Genomic DNA, 5,787 nt, shown 5'->3' on the forward strand with positions numbered 1-5,787 from the left:
TCCTTCGACAGTGTCGTCACGTCTGCTTCCTGCTCGTGTCAAGATGCATGCTGGGATATCACCTGTCTCATGCTGCTATAATTACACAAATGATATAATTGACACAATTGAATAATATAAGCTCACATTTTCACAAAGGGGAGCACACGAACACACCTAGCAGAGGTGTGATGCTGATGCAGTTATTAATAGACAAGCAGCCTCTCTAACACTTGAACGGTAATGAATGATCTGTTTGAGGGAGTTCAGGCTTGAACGAAGCCCAGGAACACAAATGCTCTATCAAAGGATCTTCAGCATCGGCAGCCTGCAGGAGCTAAGAACGGCTCTGCTTCCTAGACTTAGTTTCGAGGAAACTTTTTGGCTTCAAGCTCACTTCTTTCAGAGCAGAAGAGGAGCCCTGAGTGACAAAACGTGATTGGTTGAACCGGAGGGCGAGGCTACAGACGAGCCCGGGCCACCCAATCCAAAGTGTGCTCAGCTTGTCAGCACTACGGCGTAAACATCAGCGATGCTGTTTATCCACGCGATGATGAATAGACGCGTTGTTTTCAGGACCGCGGTTTGCATCACTCACAGAGGTTATGAGCAGCAGTCCTTGGGACATTTCTCCAAACATGAATCTGCTGTTGCTAATTGTCGTAACACTCCCCATGACAGACTCGGCCCACAAAGAGGCTCTCAGTTGGATGGACCCGGTCGAGAAGTCGCAAAAACAACAAAGTATTGCGAGATGACTCCAACTCAGTTTTGTCACCTGATCCAGTGTCAGAGGCGATGTGGTCCGTTCAGCCTCGCTCTATCGCCGTCAGGGGCATCGAAACTATAACGGTGTTTTAATATTTAGTGCTTCATCTTGTCTGAAGCCTCACCGGTGAGGGGGGGGGGGGTATTAGCATCAGCCTCATCACTCTCATGGCCTTCATTATCAAGAAACCACGGACACGCAGTTCTGATCTCATCGTCCATCCTGGAACAGAGGGAATCATTTTAGGGGGTGGAGCTAATCCCAGCTGGTCTGCCCTGACTGGCGAGGCGCCTACCGTCACCTGAACCCACCATCAGATGTCAGTAGTCAGTCGTTAGTCTGCACAGGTTGATGGAGATTTCTCAAGTACTTTTGCTCTAAATTCTAAAAGATTTTCCACCTGAGGAAAAAGAGAGCAACTCCTCCTCTTCCACGCTGCTCCGCCAGCATCCCACCACAATGATTAGTCTCGCTCTTTAAAGGCAGAAAGGGGGAGAACCGTTTAGACCGTGTTCTTAGCTCGCCCCGTCCCTACGTGCGAGGTCTGTTTCATCATTCCCAGAGGTCCCTCATGCATCCTCCATGCTCTCCTTCTTCCATACCTAGTGAGGATGTGAACGTAGGCAGCGGATGAGGTAACACCAGGCAATCTCACCATGGTGCCTCTTACATCAGGTTGAGATGAGCTGCCAGACCATCACAGCTAATCATGGTTTCTGCTCTCATAATTGACCTTCCCCATTTAATCAGAATCTAGTCAAATCCAAAGAGACGCGGCCAGGGCCGGCCTGGCTGGCTCGCAGGAGGAGTCTGGAGGAGACGGGAGACGGGAGACCACCTCACAGGCAGATCCAGGGTCTCGGCCTTCATTTATAAGCCAGACGACTGTGGGACGGTCGCAGGAGTCCCATCCACACGTCTGCACGCCTGCTGGAGTCATTTCCTTAGTTATCAGGCTCATAAAACCACGCTGGCAAATTGATTTCTCTCTTCCAGGATGTCTTGTGCCTAATGTTACTTTGATTTTACACACATGCCAATTGGATTGGATATACTCGTAGCTGGATGTAAACATAACCAATTCTCCAGGCTTGAATGTAGTTACACTGTCTGCTGTTGCGAGCATGAGTCTTTAATACTCCACCTATTTATAGTAAATACTGTCCATAGAGGCTGCTGAGAATTACTAAAAGAAATCCTTGACTCAAACTCAGCCATTTGTCTTCCTGGATGTCATAATTACTACGGCAGCTAGGGGGCATCGATGGCCACCCGTGTTCCTGATACCAGCAGTTTAATGGGCGGATAGGGGACGCATTGACTGGGGAGTAGCTATAGATAGAGCGTCATTTAACTGGACCGCAGACCCAGGACACAACAACCAGGAAGCACGGATGTGCAGATGGACCAGTGACCTCCTCAGGAACATCGGCTGGCGCCCTGTTTTTGTTCTTCCTCTTTTTATCTGGGAAGGTAAAATCCCAGTCACGTTCTCCACGGGGAGCTCATTATGTGCCCTGGTGGAACCCTCGGAGGTTTTGATGTTTTAAAGAAAAGCTACAGGGAACAATAGACGCGTTCATAAAGGAGCTGAGGACAGATGCCGGGCCAGTTTGGTTCTGACTGCAGCGTAGAAATGCAGGAACGCAGCCTCGTATGTTGGCGTGTTGGTCTGACCGGGAAAAGACGCTCTTCAGTCAAACTCGCGTGTTCACGTGTTTCACAATTCCAGTTGTAGTTGGACTGACACGCTAAGTCCACTTTTGTTGGCATGTGCCAGTGGCGGGTGAGCTGAGAGCAGCCTGAATAAACAAGCGCCAGCTTGTGATGGGAGGCGTGTGGAGGCTCCTCGCCCCCAGGTGGGCCTCCTCACTCACCTGACGCTCCTCCATCTCTATTGTGTGCTGGTCGCTGTGGACAACGGGAGCACTGAGTGCAGTGAAAGGAGGATGTGTGCTGGTGTGCTGGCCCCCGGGTGCTAATCGTGCTGATTGATTGGAGATGCCCAGTTGGACCAAAGACCTCCATATCTGAGGAAACCATCTTGAAGGAGAGGCCAATGATGACATTTATTTTTCACGGTTAACATCTTTAGCCCACCTCCACGCTCTCCCCAAGTTTACATTAGAGATGGAGATCACAAGACGCTCTCACTGTGTGTGTGTGTGCCGTGTGTTTGCGCGCCGTGTGTGTGTGTGTGTGTGTGTGTGTGCGTCCTTTCAAAGCACTTTAGATGCTATTCAATTGATATGGCCATTAACGCGTGCAAGGAAAACCATTTCGGCGTGACTCTTGATGTCTCTGCATTTTACTGCCACATTTTTCCTTTTCTTTCTATAGAGCGCTTCAATAGAAAGCTTTCTTTCTCTGTGTGTTCCGCAGCATTAGTAATTATCACGAGGATGCCTCCTAGCTTCACTGCAGGAAGGAGAAAAACCGTCTTTACTCATCGGAGATCAGAGAATGTAGGCCCATGTGTTGGCGTGGAGTTTTGAATTAAGAACACCATTCACAGGTCGACACTTTGTTCGGGGGCCAGCAGCCGCAGCAGCAGCAGCGCATTGAGGAAATAATTTTCCATTAACAGGGATACAATTGATCTAAACATGTGGTGAAGCAGCCAATAGCTCTACCTTATGGATCAGCCCGCTGGATCCATACCATCCAGAGGCCCTCCTGCCTCCAGCCCTTTGAACACCACTCTGACGGCCTGTGGAGACACAACCACATGCTTTTGTCCAGATGCTCACCTCCAGGCACCAGGTGGGAGTAAAGAGGGTCCGGGGGGGGGGGGGGGGGGCGTGGAGCTGCTGTCTGAGTCCCAAACCCCAGATGACATCCCAGTATCAACTGTCAGGGCCAGAGTGAGAATAATAAACATCCAAATAAATCAAACTGAAAACATAATAAACTCAGTCAACTGGAAAATGAAAGGGAATTGTGTTGGATGAAGAATATTTGACAACATTAAATGCATTTCATTTAATGTCCGTTAAAAATGCTCCCATAATTATTCAATGTAAATTAATTCTATTTACGTGGGATGCTAAATATATACATTTACATTGCAAGTTATTTCTTTCATATGAAATTAAATATCATCATCCTGAATTCTCCAACCTGCTGGCAGATCTCTCAGTATCTTGGGATTTTTCAATTCCCTCACAATTCACCCTTCGAAACAGTGCCAAGAATAAACTAGAGTCAATGATAATTGTAGAGTACAATGACATCGAATTTCTAAGGATTTTAAACCCGAATTCAGTGACTTCATTAAGTGAACATTTATGACAACTTTATCCAAGTGTTGAGGTTCTTGCGTTACCTGTGCACCCGGAAGATTTCGCCCCCGCCGGAAGACTCGGCAGAGCGCATTTAGTCATGGTTGCAATCAATTTTTAAGCTGTAATTTTCTACTCATGTATTGTTTATTTCCAGGATCCCCCCCCCCCCCCACATGAACATGGAGTTCATGTGTTCATTCTGTTCTCATTCAAACAGGCGATGTCCTCGGACCAGAGCCGCGGTTTCTTTGGAAAACTTCCATAGTAAAATCTGTGGATATTTGAGAGTAAAGAAAACCCCTTCATAAATAAAAGACACACACACACACACACACACACACACACACACACACACACACACACAAAGAAAGTGTTGTGTGAAGTGGCAGAAATCAGCTCAGACATCGGCTCTCCAGATGTCTCGGCTCTTCTTAGCAGAAAAGCGCGGACTAATTTCTGAGTAAAAGGCTGCGACGTGTAAACATATTCATGAAACACCTGATCTGAGACGCCTTTCATGTCACCTATGTCTGCGAGCGTCTATGTGCTAATGTGCAGCCTGGAAGTCGGAGCGAGGAAGGAATCAGACATCAAATGAGGATGAGAGGAGCGCTGTGACAATCGCTGGAAGAGCTTGTTCATGGCGACACCTTGACAGAGGTACAGAGGAACAGCCGTGGAATTCCACAGAGCACCAAATTCTTAGTCATCCTACCTTCAAAACATAAACATGAGCGCGTCTCCAATCGCATTAGGTTGTGAAGTCATCTGTGTGTGTGTTTTTTTAAAAGGGCTTCAGCTGGAGTCGATGCCAGCAGAAGCTTTTCCATACAAAAGCTAATTTCTCAGTGTGTCTTGTGGCACTGGAGCCAATCGAGCTCTGAATACACCCTTCACTGGCTCGAGCACCTTGAGGTGTGCTCATCTCTGATGATTATTTGATGACAGAAATCTGCAGGAGAAAAAACAGGAGGCACGCAGTTCCTTAGCAACAGGCGCCGGTAGTCCAAACAATTTCATTAAAGCGTGGCACCTCTTAGCAGGTGGGTGAGTGTTAGAGGAGATAAACATTCATGAGCAGATTGGCCGTGGTATTTGCCAACATCACAATTGATGATATCAATTTGTTTGCGAAGCAGCTCAAATATTGTAAGTGGATTAAGCGAAGGTGTCATGAATGGTGAAGGAGTTTATCAGGATGTCTCTTTTTGTTTCCTTGATGGCGAGCAAATGCAGCAGAATGTGGTTCTTGTTTAATCCACAAGCACAAATATGGAGGACAGACGCCATCATGTGAATATTCTGCTCGGCGATGTTTTACACACAACAAGGCAACTGCTCACCGAGAGGCTGGCGGAACAGAGAGGCTGACTTGAAACGGAAGCAGGGAGGGAGCCGGCGTGGTGGTCGGGGAATCTGGATTCATGAATTCAAATTGCCGGATCAATAACTTGGAAACCTTTTTAGCACCCGCTGGTCTCAGGGATCGTCTGCAGAGTGCAGCACTCACTAGCTGGGCCGGTATGTGGTGTCGACCGGGGGGTGCGGTCCAGACCGGTGCCTGGTGCTTCGGCCTCCTTCACCCTTCAGTTCTACGACTACAGCAAACCTCCCAGCTCGATGCGGGGCGATGGGGGTGTTGAGGAGGAGGGGCTTCTTCTCTACTCGGTTTATTTACTCCCCCTGGGTTCAGAGGTCATCAGTTCAGGCTTTGCTCATGACTCAACCAGTGCCAGTTCTTGCTGAAGGTTCATA

Source organism: Aulostomus chinensis, chromosome 1 (genome assembly GCF_037954235.1).
Source record: "Aulostomus chinensis isolate RoL2024-O1b breed Wild chromosome 1, RoL_Achi_v1.0, whole genome shotgun sequence".
NCBI classification, from domain to species: Eukaryota; Metazoa; Chordata; class Actinopteri; order Syngnathiformes; family Aulostomidae; genus Aulostomus; species Aulostomus chinensis.